This window comes from Chlamydotis macqueenii, chromosome 1 (assembly GCF_036417535.1).
Source record: "Chlamydotis macqueenii isolate bChlMac1 chromosome 1, bChlMac1.mat, whole genome shotgun sequence".
NCBI classification, from domain to species: domain Eukaryota; kingdom Metazoa; phylum Chordata; class Aves; order Otidiformes; family Otididae; genus Chlamydotis; species Chlamydotis macqueenii.
This window is the reverse complement of record NC_141556.1, coordinates 177143822-177159004: the sequence shown is the minus strand read 5'-3', so window position 1 is coordinate 177159004 and position 15183 is coordinate 177143822.

Here is a 15183-nt window from a genome sequence, read left to right as displayed (position 1 = left end):
TCTGTTTTAATTTCCAAATAGTTTGGTCTGTTCTCTCTATGTCTGAAGAAAATGCACTGCAGTATATACTGCAATATCTCCATCTACAGATACTGAGATCAGAGTGTTGCTTAGGGACTGAGATAAATATTTTTCTATGTTTAATACAATTTGTGAGATCGAATTTTTGTTATGTTACAAATATTAAGTCTACAAAAGAACAAAATGAGTGTGAGAAAATCTTCCCACAGTAAATTCTATGTGAAATCTTCAATTATATGTTAGCAAAACAAGATATAAGAGGAGTTCACCCTTCAGTCCTTTATATCCTAATTTATCAGTGTGATGCACCAAATAGAACAAGAAATATGCATTATTATATATACACAAAAAAAACCCCAACATATCAACTTTATAAATGTTCCCATTTGCATCTTTAGAGATAGAAGACCTGCTATTCATCAAGATGGTAAAGAAAAATAAAATAATGGAACTACATCATGTCAGTGACAAGCTCTACAGTAATTCTTTGAACATAAATCAGCAGTAAGGCGAAAATAGTGAAAAAAAACCAAAACAAAATGTTTGGTGTACATGTACTGGATATGTATGCCCCTGTATCAATATATTTGTTTCTTTGCTTCTGTCAACATTTTCAGCCTTTCAATCTCAAAACATATTTTAGAATAATCACAGTACTTCCCATTGTGTTATATTTAATGTTAACACTCATAGAATGTATTAAATTTGAGTTTGCCTGTCAACTAAGATTTTTCAATGGATTAAGTATGGAGTTGGCCATTGCATAAGTATAAGCATGAGATAAATATCGAAACATTTAACTCAGCCTGAGGTGATGCCAGAGCAAATTCATTGTCAAAGCTTCTGTTCTTCAAACTCATGCATTGCAGGATGAAAGTAGGGATTTGTGGATCACCCTCAAAGGAATATATACATATGAACATTAAAGTGTAAATACATTCAAAAATCTATTTTAGGTGTGCAGTTTTCATTTCTAAAGGCCTATGCATGAACTTAGCCCTCGACTTCTGTACCTGTTTTGATTGTTCTGGGCCTAAAGGGATTAGCCCAGATTATAACACATCATTCATCTCACTGCAAAACAGAAATTAATCTCTTAAATGCCATACTGGAACTAAAAAAAAAAAAATCATATGGAACATTGGCCATATAATGTGTAAAGAGTGCCAAATAACTCAACCATACTCAAAATTAATTGTTGGGTACTATGTACACACCAGCAAATGTCAATTTGCATCAGGTGCCTCACTCCTAATGGGAATGTATGGTTTAGAAGACAAGATAAGATGAGATCCATAGCAGAACTGTGTTTTACATATTTCTTTCTTAATAACATATTAAGAAATCTTGTGGTCTACAAGTTCAATATTGCCTGCAGTACCAAAAGCAAGATCTTTGAAAGCATTTGTATTTAAGATAGAGAGAAGAACTAGTGTCAGCTCAGTTTCACAGTTGATTTGCTTTCTCAGTTTTAAAAACAATTCAGTGAGAATATTCAGTATTCTACAGCAAATACCTCAGTTTAATTGTATTACAATGAGTGCAAGAACTCAACTATGGAATAGGGAGCTGTGAATATTGAGTTTAATTATGCTAGAAATCTTAATTTAAGCTCAGTTTCATTGTTGGTTTACCTTATCAAAATGCTTTCCAGCAAGCTGAGCTGACGAGATAATGCAGAATGGAATATTTGTTATCACCTGCCAAGTACATAAACATAGAACAAAAGTAAATAACTGTCATCCAAAAATTAACATGCTCTTCCCTAAAGAACTGCTATTCATAAACATCTAATTAATTCAATAAAGGTATGAATGGGTATATTCAGCATAGGAGATCGCTTGGTTATTTTGTCCTCATATGGAGAAAGATGTGGAGAGGAAGTAATTGCAGTGGTAACACATTTGAAAAGTCCTAAAATTCCTGTTTTGAAATAACTACAATTTTAACTTTCATACCACTTAAATCTTTTATATATATATATGAAATCTAAACCTTTTAATGTCATTTCTACTCAAAGTGTGCTTTATTAGCATCTCAGTATGTTACATATTACATCATCTTAATGAATGAGGCAACTGTGAAACTGATAATGGCATGGTTGGCATCTTTGTTTTCTTTCGTTTTGTATTGTTTTGTGTTGTTTTGTTTTATTTTCCTTGACCTGTCCAAGGAATCATTCACGTGATAGCATACTTAGCTGGGAGACAGTATTATTCCCTCAAAGTCAACACAATTTTATCATTGACTTATGTGTAAGTATGACTGATTCTTACAGTATTGATAAATAAATTATTGTTTATTACATAATTATACTTTTTATATAGGAATAATAAAAATAAATAATTAAATACCCAATTTTAGAATTTTAAAAAATAACATAAAAATGTTTAACAAGTTTTCCTCTGAATCAACAGCAGCTACCTTGTCAAGAATTTATAGCTGACAAGACTTAAATTTGCACACATAGATTGGACTTTAAATAAATTAGGAAAGTTAGGCTGAAACCTCAGTAATTTTTTCATTATATCAGAAAAAATTCTGCTGCATTTCTATATCTACTCCTATGGATAATGTTTAAATTATTGTACAGGAAGAACTCTAAGTATAGGGAAATATCTTCAATTTAATGTGATCAATTTCATAACCTCAAGCTAAAATTCCCAGTAAGATAAGTACGTGGCCTCTCCTTTTAACAAACAAAGGAAACAAAGTTAAGTATAGGTGTTGATTTTGGAAATAAAGACACTAAGGAGAATACATTAAGCTAAAGTCTGGCCATTTTAAGAACATACTAGGAAACTCTTGTTCAAATTCTCTCACAGGTGAAGAACATGTAGAATACCAGTCATGTAAACAGCAAATTGCTTTAAATCTTACTACATAGGCTAGACACTCTTACTTTAAATTTTTTAAATTCATTTCTGCTGAATTGTTTTTTTCCATGGCCATGTCTATTTCACAACTGTTAAATCATTTTAGCGGAATTGGGCACAGCCCTGTTCAACATCTTTGTCAGCAACATGGACAGTGGGATAGATTGCACCCTCAGCAAGTTTGCTGATGACACCAAGCTGTGTGGTGCTGCTGACACACCGGAAGGGAGGGATGCCATCCAGAGGGACCTGGACAGGCTGGAGAGGTGGGCCTGTGCCAACCTCACCAGGTTCAAACAGGCCAAGTGCAAGGTCCTGCACCTGGGTCATGGCAATCCCAAGCACAAATATAGGCTGGGCAGAGAATGGATCGAGATGAACCTTGACAAGAAGGACTTGGGAGTGATGGTAGACAAGAAGCTCAACATAAGCAGGCAATGCGTCCTTGCGGCCCAAAAGGCCAACTGCATCCTGGGCTGCATCAAAATGAGCGTGGCCAGCAGGTCAAGGGAGGTGATTCTGCTCCTCTACTCTGCCCTGGTGAGACCCCACCTGGAGTACTGTGTCCAGTTCTCGAGCCCCCAACATAAGAAGGACATGGACCAGTTGGAGAAGGTCCAGAGGAGGGCCACAAAGATGATAAGCGGGCTGGAGCATTTCTCCTATGAGGACAGGCTGAGAGAGTTGGGGCTGTTCAGCCTGGAGAAGAGGAGGCTCCGGGGAGACCTGATAGCAGTCTTCCAGTACTTCAAGGGGGCCTACAAGAAAGATGGGAGAGACTGTTCAGTAGGGCCTGTTGCGATAGGACGAGGGGTAATGGTTTTAAAATAGAGGGGGGTAGATTTAGATTGGACATTAGGAGAAAATTTTTTACAATTATGGTTGTAGAACACTGAAACAGGTTGCCCAGAGAGGTGGTGGAGGCCCCATCCCTGGAAACGTTCAAGGCCAGGCTGGATGAGGCTCTGAGCAACCTGATCTAGTTGGGGATGTCCCTGCTCCTTGCAGTGGGGTTGGACTAGGTGACCCTAACCATTCTATGATTCTATGTTGTGTATTGACATTTTATTTTATAAGCTCTACAATAGATAGATAGACAGATAGATAAATGATGAGGTTGTATGGCATATCTCCCTAGGTCTCTTATCTGTTTTTATCTGTCTATGAAACTAATCACTGCTGGCAAGATCAGATACTCCACATAGCACTGCAGACCTTTGATCACCTTATTGTGTTTCCACATCTCGCCAGATGTCAACTGAGCCACAAAACTTTTTTCATGTTTATGTATATATATATATACACTTAAACAGAAGACTAGCATTTGTCATTTGCTGAGAGAGTAGTGTAATGCTACTGTTGTACAGATTCAAAGCAAACCATAAGTATTTGCTCATATATTTAAGTCCTTAATCAAAACAATGTAGAAAAAAAAAATCCCTCAGTGATAGCAATTCTAATGTCTTCAACATGTTTACAAAAAAAAACAACCTAAAGCATTTAAATATCTTTAAATGCACATTTATAAATATCTAAGAATTAATTGTACTTTCACTGATATTCAGTGGAGACTTCTGTGGTTGCTAATGAGAACTACAGAGCTCTACTACTACTGTTACAGAAAAAAAAACCCACTATATTCCTATTCTTTAGACTGGTGGCAATTCACAGTGTTTCAGCCAATAAGCTTGTGCCCTTTCCTCTCTGGTACATCTTTACATGAAGAGTCTAGTCCAGCTAGTGTGACCTAGGAGGCTGGAAAAGGAAAAAAAGAACGTTATTGATTCTGAAACATCAGGAAATATGTAAGCAAGTATTCTCAAAGGCTGTTTTGAATGTAGGGAACCAGTCTCCATTAGTAGTGGAGATAGATAGACAAGGAACAGAGGCCACAGTTGGCTGAATTTGGCCTTTGCAATTCTTCAAATAGCTGTTAGACAATCCCAATCAAACTGTGTCAAACTCTGCAAATATAAGTCTCTTGATGCTTAAAACTTTTAGGTATTTCCGTGTTTAGGTAACTGACCATAAAGTGATTTAATTTAAATTTGGAGTTTTGAACACCAGCATAGGTCTCCCATGGGGTCACAAGTCCTGCCAGCAAACCCGCTCCAATGTTGGCTCCTCTCTCCATGGGGGTTACAGGTCCTACCAGGCTCCTGCTCCAGCACAGGCTTCCCACGGGGTCAGTCTTTGGGCACATCCACCTGCTCTGGTGTGGGGGTCCTCCATGGGCTGCAGGTGGATATGTGCTCCACTGCTAACCTCCATGGGCTGCAGGGGGACAGCCAGCCTCACCATGGTCTGCACCATGGGCTTAAGAGGAATCTCTGCTCTCAAAACTGAGGCACCTCCTCCCCCTCCTTCTTCACTGACCTTGGTTTCTGTGTAGTTGTTTCTCTCCTATTCTCTCTTCTCTCTCTCCCAGCTGCAGTTACACAGGTTGTCTTTTTTTTTTCCCCCTTCTTAACTATGTTATCACAGAGGTGCTACCACTGTCACTGATTGGGTTGGCCTGGGCCAGTGGCAGGTTTGTCTTGGAGCCAACTGACATTGGCTCTATGGGACACAGGGGAAGCTTCCAGCATCTTCTCACAGAAGCCACCCCTGTAGCCGCCCCACTATTCAAAACCTTTTCACAGAAACCCAATACATTTACTCATGAACAGAACTGAATAAGAAGTATCCAGTGACAATTTCTTTTATTTTTCTGAAAAGAAAATACGTCTCCAAATAAAAAATATTTTTTTTTACTGAGGTAAAACTGAGAGCTTGTTAAAAAAGTATTTGTTTTCATGCAGTATTAATCCAAAATTTGTTTCAAAAAGGACATAGACTGATCACAATATGTTCAGATTTTAAATTTTGTTTCAGTTCAGTACCAACAACACCAATACTATGTCAACTGGAAGACATACATTTGGATACACTTTCCATTATAAATTTCTCATATGCATCTTTCAAGTTAGACAACTATGACACATTTTCAAAAAGCAATCTATTTGGGAATCCAAATTAGAAAATAGGAAATGATGGCAAGAAAACTGTTACCATGAGATTCATAGCTGTTTAGAGAGAAGGTGGCTAATGCTGTGCAGGACTGACTATTTTCAAAATGATGTTATTGTCAGTTTCTCCTAAAAAAAAAAATCTTGAAAAAATGATATTGTTGCTTTTCATCTAATGAAAATAAATATTGAAGCTTTCTGTGTGAAACAGCACAGAAATGTAGTGTGTTGTACTTGTTATTAAATTTCTGAATTTATACATCTGGAAAGGATGACCTACACAATGTTGTACTTGGTTTGAGAATTAATTTATAATACTTGTAGTTTATTTTTTATGTTTATATAAATTGTGCAGGACTTGTTTCTCTAAGTATCTGGTATCCAGTAATTAAGATAATTAGATAGTTAATTTACTGAAATTGATTGCTCTGATGAGATGCTATGAAGAGCATACTTTCTTTACCAAAAAAAAAAAAAAAGTAAAGCAATTAATTTTAAAAAGGTGGAAGAATCAAGAACAGAAAAAGGGCTTCATGGTGAGTAGCAAACAGCAGCTGCTGCTGCATTGCATATTCTCTTGCTTTACATTAGCTTTCTCTTTAGAGCAAATTAAATAAAATTTTTGCAACTTTGTGAATACTAACATGCAAATATTTTAAAACTTTCAATTAAAAATATAGAAACTAAAAAGAGTATAATAGGAAAAAACTACTGTAAATTATTTTTTCCTTCACTGTTTCTGAGGAGTGTGGTACTTTAAAGTCAAACTCTCCTAATGAATGACATGGGGGACAGGAGAAGGAAAGGACGACTCGAATGGAGGGTAGTCATTGTTGATGGAAGAAAAAGAGGAAGTACACCAAAGTATTCTGGAAATTTTACTTTGACTTGATTTGGGTTTTATTTGCACACCTGGACAAATTTAATTAAGATTGGTTTTTTTGTGCTTTTCTTGATTCACTTGGTGTGTTTAACTCACATCCTTTCTTTCTATAGTGAACTTGTACTTTGTAGATTGCCATTGAAATACATAATGTACAAGGTGCTAAACTGATACAATTCCTTAGGTAGACGTCTTTATCTTAAAGTACATAGGTATTGTGAACCTATGAAGAGTTAAACTGGAATATAAATAAAAACCAATTATAGGTATGCTTAAATGTTCATTTATGTATAAAAAAATGGCCTTTTAAAATTACCATTACTTCCTAAAGCGTGCTTAGATGATTGCTATTATCTGTTTACTAATTTTGTCAATGAAGTAACATACACAGGCTCACTGTGGGGAATCTTGACAATATCTTTCAAGTATTCTATGAGTCAGAGACTCTTATTTTCTGCTTCATGGTGTGTAGTAAGAACTACAATAACAATTATCTGGAGGTAATTACTGTCTCTAAATTACTTCAGTTGAGCTTTCTCTGCAACCTTACACACTAATTTCTCAAAAGGCAATGCACAAAATCTGTTTCAGAGAGGGGGAAATAACCTCTGAAAAATTAAAAGATTTTTTTTTGTTGCTTCTCTCAAATGAAATCAATAGGCTAGATGTCTGAACAAGTTAAGTATCTTTTGTGTGTGAAACACATATCCGGTTATTTTGTCTGTACAAAATGTAGAATTCTGTATAAGTCTTATGACATTCGATTTGCTTGGGTAATAACCATGTTTTGTCTGTTCACAATTTGGACAAATGCATCTGCAAAGATCTATAACTGAGTGCTAACAAACTTGTTTACCATCTGTTTGAATTTTCAAATAAGTAATGACCTATAAACAACTCAAAGGAAACATCTCTCTAGTAGAGCAAGAGTGTATAGAACATACACAAATCAGAGATGTGTCTAACTAGTGATTAGGAAGCTGATATTTCCATAAACAACAAGTATTAGTTATGAGTGTGTTCCTTTTATGGGTAAGCAAGGAGCTTTTCAGAAATAGTGAAGAAACCATTTGTGCTTCTCAACTCGTAAAGTGCACTTAAAATACAACTCAGGAATATGCTGGAGCTAAAGGATAGAATTTAATCAGATCATCAATACTGAATTTAAGAAGAAAATCTGAAAACTAGGTAAACTCAGCACTGACTCACACACTTGTAGTCCTCTGAAGTCGTTGTGTGCAACAAATCTGTGCACACAATTTTAGCATCTTTAGATTACATTGAAAAATGCACACATTTCTTTCTGAATGTCTCATTTTGTCCATTTATTACATGGATATGAGACTTATTTTTTAGCACCTTAAAAACTGAGCATCTATGTTTTGTGTACATCTATAACTAAGTTTCAGTTCTGATCAGATAAGAGCTTCAAAAGTTAATCTCCCAGACAATAAGTTGGTACCTGTGACTGATTAATAAAGCTGTATTATGATAGACGGCTCAATGGAGATGGGTAAGGGCAATGCGCCCATGAAGCTCAGGAAATAATGTACCTTGTGAATGGCCGTAGCTGTTGCAAAGAAAACTGACTATCTCAATACAAAGCGGACCAAAGAAAGTGGGCTTTTTTTTTATATAAACTGCTATGTCAATCGGGTGGATTGATTGAGTGTATCACAGTTAAGTGGATTAACTAGTGGTTTAAATATTTTTCCCTGAGTCCAATAAAAAAGAAAGTGTGAATGTCTCCCTGAGTTAGACCAACATTGAGGAAGTGTATACATGGCTCAGTCCATAAAAACTAAACAACAACAACAACAACAAAAAATTTCAAAGACAGCAATATGCTTGAGCTCATTTCAACTAACATATTCCTTTCTAGCAGCTAGGGATACTCAGCGTCATGAGAGTGAGCATATTATACAGACTGGTAATGGGAATCACATTGATATTGTGATTGAACTGCGTATCGCAATTGCTGTATTTTGCTAAGTGTAACTTACATTTGTATTGTATTGTCAGTATATTTTGTATCACTCTGCCAAATTAGAAATTCCATGTAACATCCGATATCTTCAAATAAGTAAATTTTATATTAAACATTACTTTTTCTAATGTGGAATTCTAGAAGTCAGAGAGCATTAAACTGTGAGATAGTAATGTTTTATTTCCACCTTGAGATTAACAGTGTAATTATTTTTGGAGGAAACATGACTGGAATATGTTGTTCAAGAGTGTACCTAATACACCTAACTTGCTAATAGGCATTTAGTTCATAGGAATAGACCAGAGCTAGTCTAAAGTGAAACAAATTACTCCTCCTTTGTTTCCTGAAGTGTTGTCTTCTCATTACTCACTCCTGAAAGATTGAAATAGTTTTCAGGACAACTTATTCCTTCAGTAATATAAAATTACTAAGGCTAGAAGAGACTACTACTATTATCAAGTCAGATATACGTAATAAGCCGAAGAAATGTTCAAATTAGAATTATAAGTAACATTAATGCTAAGAATGAAGAATTCAAATTAAAAAAAAAAATGTTATACTTATTTTCAGCACATTTTTCTTCTTTTAGAAAGTGTATTTTCAGGCACATCCATCTATATATCTGGTTGTTCTAAAGCTCTTTTAAATGATAATATTCTCATTGATATCAATATTGATATATTGATATATATCAATAATTGATTGTAATCTACTCCTAAGTACTAAAGTGGATTATTTTTTTTAGCATAATGAAGGTTAAATGCTGGTGAAGAATAATGTTGCACTTAGATTAATTGTTTCAGGCAAAATAATTCTGTATCACAATACTTAAAACCTTAAATTTAAATATTAATGGAATTAAATTAGGAATAAATGGCCTACTTCTGCAAATTGTTTCACATCTAAAAAATCTCAGAAGTCAATGAAAATATGTGCATAGGAGTCAGCTATATTACTTACTAGTAGTTTAGAATCTTAAAAAAGAAAATTAAGCAGAAACTATTTCATTATATTTTGCATTTCAGAGGAAGGAGTTACTTCACTCCCCCAAAAACGACAATTTTGCTCCATGTGGTGGTTAATGAAAGGAAAATTCACTGTAGTCATAGTACTGAAGAAATCAAAGTGAGTCAGGTGGCCAATTCTAACTGATTTTTTTTCACCAAGATTTAGGTACCTGTATTTCTTATCAGGCTTCTTTGAAATTTTATCCCTCCAAGATTTCTGGATTTTTCTCAAGTTTCTTCTGTGGTTATATGCCAAAATGCATGTATTATTAATTTTTATATCACCATAAATCAGCATCTAACATTTTTATTTCTTTAACATCTTACTGTCTCTTCAAACAAAAGAAAAAAAAAAACAGAAAAAGTTTAACTATTTTAAAAGATTCGTCTATCTACTGGGCAAGTTAATAGAGATTGAGTGTTTGCACAAAGTGGGATTTTCTTTGCAATCACTTATCCTTTTCCTTGATTAATACCTACTCTTTCAGAAAATGATAGTGGGATTAATTTCATCTGACTTACTCTCTCTTATGGCTAGCTTTAGTATAATTTAATTATCTGGAGTGTCTCTGTGATTAATAAAGAAGAATAAATGCTGTCCAAGTATGTCATCCTACATCAAGATAAAGAAGGATCTTTGAAGCTGTCCATCATTTGTCTTTCCAACTGATCTGGATTACTTATTTATGAATATATGCCTTTACTTTTAGGCAGCTAGATCAAGTCTGCCCCTAGTGTATGTGTCTTGGACTGCAGGAAGCATAGATAGGAAGACAGTATTTACACATCAATTTACGTCTCCTGGAAGAAGTTAGGAGAGCTCTCAATTGGGATTCCTGCTGATACCTGCATTCAGACACTGATACAAGTGGTGCTGAACATTCTGTGATGCAACAACAATTATAACAAACAAGTAAATGCAATATTACACCATTTAGGAGGAAGGGTCCACAGCAAGGCAGAGAAAGGATCAGCTGATATTTATTTTTATGTAATAGTGCTTTGCAATAAGGACAGTTAAATACTTCCAAAACAACAACAAAAGCCCAGCAATGAAAATTATGTTGATTTAATAGTATCAATGACTCTAAAGAAATGGAGTTAGTGTGGTAGCTTGGCAGAGGGTTGGGCCTGGTTAAATATAGTTTACCTGTAGATGAGTCTCCTACAATTACCCTTTACCAGCAGTGTGGCTACCACAGTGACAATAATGATCAATAGCCATGCACCATGGGAATTTGAGCCAATCAGAAGTGGGTAATCTGTATCCACCCACCCTTATGACTGAGAGGGTCAGGGGTCACTCTGAGGATGGGGTCTACCAGAGGCTATCAAGCGGCCTAGGTCTAATGGTGGAGCAACCCACAGTCCAGCTTCAGATAACACCTGGTAATACCAGCTGGGTTTGACTTAGACATTGAGAGCCAAATCCTGCATGATACAAGATCTGGAAGTTCAGTAAATGTTCAGAGCACACTCAGTAGAAATGCACCATCTGCAAACTTCAGGTATGTGGTTCTTGTGATAGAATCATGCAGGTAATGTGGTCTCTAAATGACAGATTGGGAGAATGTCTGGGGAGAAAAACAGCAATGAAAACCTCCCTCTCTCTCTTTTCAAAGTACATACAATGTAGCGGTTAGGACAGTTAGCTGAGACATTTGGCACTTGTATGGGTTCCTATCCTGACTGGTTAGGGGCAAATTATATAAACGCTATTATTATTGGGACTGACAGGCAAATGCATCCCTCACAACTCAGTGCTCTAATATCATTGATCTGAATTGTTCCTGGTCTTCATGATCTCTCTTCTTCCAGTTTCATGAAAACTGTATTTGTTATCACACAGTGACAGAAAGGAGATAGTTGTCTTCCAACCTGCACTGCATTATAATGAATAGCACGCTTACCTGTGTGATAAGTATTTGACACCTTTTAGACTAGATTACTTACAGTCTTTAGTGAGGGGATTTCAATGTATGTAGGGCTATGGAAGTTTCTACAGACAGCAAAAATGCAGTAATTTTTTTGCTGGTACAGTTTTTGACCAGGATGCAGTTTTACTACGACTACCTCAAAACCTGTCTTACTGTTTCCACCCCTATTCGCCATAAGATCCTAGCAGTGGCCTGACATTGCCATTGCTCCACATTCAGTCATGAAGAAGTCAGACTGTAATCATCCTGAAACAAGGAAGAAGCAACAAAACACACTGCTACAGTTAATTCTGCATAGTTCATGTTAATAATGTAAAAGCCTTATTCAACCACTTCGCTTGTATTTCAATCTGTATGTATTAAATAAAAATGTTCTGATCCGTTTCACTTAGTACATCAAATAACATTGCTGAGCCGCTCTCTAGTATCAGCTACAACTGCAGAAAATATATCCTTCTTTTCAGTAATCTTTTTATCCAGAGTTGAGTATCCCTTTGTCAAAGGAAAAAAATTGTTTGCTTTATCCAGTTTCACTCAGTGAAGAAAAGGAGAGTGATAAAAGAGAAGGGAAGGAGTAAGAGAAAGCTTGTTACCTTTGCTGCCAACCTGTTATCTAGAAAGTACACGTATAGATAACAAAAGTAAGCTGCAAGCTTTGTATATCTTTTGATGAATTTTTTTTAAGATAGCGTAAGTAATTCCATAGAGGAACAAAAAATGACACACAGTAAAAGCATAGGAAAACTCTGATTTACCATAGCCGTACCTGACTCGGAATTTACAATTGTCTCCCTAAACATTTGGCATCAGCTTGGAGCATACTGATATGTTTTATCAGAAATGCTACCTCAACAGCAATCCTTACCCTACTTTGCCTATTTAGATGTGTCACTGACATCATTCATGGACCAACTTGTCGTCCTTAGTATGGATGGAAATATTAAGGTGAAAAAGGCTATTTTAAGAACTGATAAATCAAGGTCATCGGTTCTTCTCATCACCTGCCCCCATGACCAAGTACAATTTAGTGTTCTTATAACTCAGTTGAAAGTATTGAAAAGTTCAGAATGATTTTTTTTTTTTACATTTTTGCTGTCAACCAACTACAGAATTCTACATATTGATATTTTCTAAGGAAAAAAAGCATAAACCTTCAGTAGTCTTAGTAAAAAGATTTGCTAAAATAGTACTAACATTTAAAATAAAAATGTTAATTAGTGCTCTGGTTTTATTTAGTGAGGGGGGGCTATGGTGGCATCTTTTATAAGAAGCTGCTAGAAGTTGTTCCCCTTTGTTCAGTGGACTTGGCCAGGCCTAGGGTGGACCCGCTGCTGGCCAGGGCCAAGCCAACTGGTGACAGAATGTTCCCTGATAATGCCTCTGCAGTAACGTATTTAAGAAGGGGAAAAAGAAGAAGAAAAAGAAAAAAGAAGATGTGAAGAAGCTGAAGCAGGGGCGGGGCACAGAGGAGGAGACACAAGCCTTGTGGGCCTTGCAGCCTTCACCCTCTGGTCTCCCGCCAGGTGGCCATCTGGGTCTGACTCGGCCCAGCCCGACTGCAAGAAGTGGAGAGGAGATATGAAAAGAACCTGCTGATTGTGAAGAATTTTTTTTTTTGTGAGAGGAATGGCTGCAGACATCAAGCTCAGTCAAGAAGGAGAGGGAGGAGTAATACTGCTCCTGGCCAAGATTCCCCTGCAGCCGATAGTGCAGCCCATGGTGAAGCAGTAGTCCCCCTGCAGCCAATGGAGGTCCATGGAGGAGCAGCGGTCCCCCTGCAGCCCATAAAGGTCCACAGAGGAGCAGAGATTCACCTGCAGCCCATGGACGACCCCATGCTGGGGCAGGCAGATGCCTGAAGGAGGCTGCAGGCCGTGGAGGGCCCACTGCGGCAGCCATTCTGGAGGGACTGCGCCCTGTAGAAGAAATGACCCACGCCGGAGTGGTTCACAAAGGACTGTAGCCCATGGGAGAGACCCCATGATGGAGCAGGGAAGGCATGTGAGGAGTTCTTCCCCCGAAGAGGAAAAAGCAGCGTAAAGCGACATGTGATGTACTGACTGTAACCCTCATTGCCTCTTCCCTCCCTGTGCTGCTCGGGGGGGCAGGGGGGGAAGGAGGTAGAGATAATATTAAGCCTGGGAAGAGGGAGGGATTGGGGGAAGTTATCTTGTTTTATTTCCCATTATCCTGCTTCAATTTTAATAATAAACAAATATTTTTCCCCAAGTTGAGTCTGTTTTGCCCACAATAGTAACTTTAAGGACCTCTCCCTGTTCTTATCGCAAACCTCAAACTTTTTTTTTTTTTCTTTCTTGTATTATCGCTCCCTATACTCTCAGAGGGTGAGGACAGTGAGAGAGAGACTGTGTAGTCTGGTCCTGATCGGGGCTGAACTACGACAAGCATCTAATGTAATATTTTTCTGAAACAAATATACAAAGGCACAGGAATATGCAAAAATAAAATTTACTTGGAGGCACAAAAAAATCTGTTGCATTTAGCTGAAAGTCATTTTTAATGCAGTAGCTGATGTCTGACCATGGGGAAAGCATAATGTTTTGAAGAATTTATCTTTATGGGAATAAGGGTATGAAGTGCTGCATAACTTAGAGCGTTTCCTTCTGTTATGTAGTGATTGGATCCCTATATTCTGCCTGTACATGAATCCACACAGCAGAAGAAGCAAACGAAGAATTAGAAGTCCATATACAGTTGAAGAGCTACAGTGTCATTTGGACTGCAGATATGTGGTGGGATGTCAGGGACTGACAAAGCTAATGTGTATTAATGCCTCAAATACTGTTGTGGGGCAGAGTGTAATTGGCATAGGGACAGTAGGAGTCAGGTAACCCAGGAGGTGGAGGGTGTATCAGGGGATGCGCAGCTCCATAGGTCCATGTTCTGAGATGTCTTACATAACGACCTGTCATATATGGCCAGGGGTCACACAATGGTTATCTGATGAAGGGGCTTAGGACCACCCCTTATATCTAGCACTTGCTTAGCACCTGCACAGAAGACCCAGAACTCTCTGGAACAAGTCCTTAAGTGGCATAACTGGAGGTGGGGATTAGACTATAAAAGACACTGCCTCAGGGAGCCGCATGCATCCCTGCCACTGGAGGACCATCACACCTGCCTGTCATCATCGTTGCTGGATCCAAGGGTGCTGCTATTTCTTTCTCTCTTCCTCTTTCTCTCTCTTTCTCTTTTCCATTTTATCCTTTTTCTTATAAATGCTCTGATAAGAGCCCTGGCTATGAACCTCTTTATGTTTTCCAAGTTTTCAAACTTAATTCATTCCTCATTAATGTTAAATAAAGTGTTAAATCAATCACTTGGTGTTGTTTCACCTGAATTTAGGGAATCATGAACCTGCAACAGCCCTGGGATGTAAGATGGGATAAGTTGCCTGACTGGGTGCTGGAGTGGATGGTTACAAGCTTTTTAGGAAGACAGCT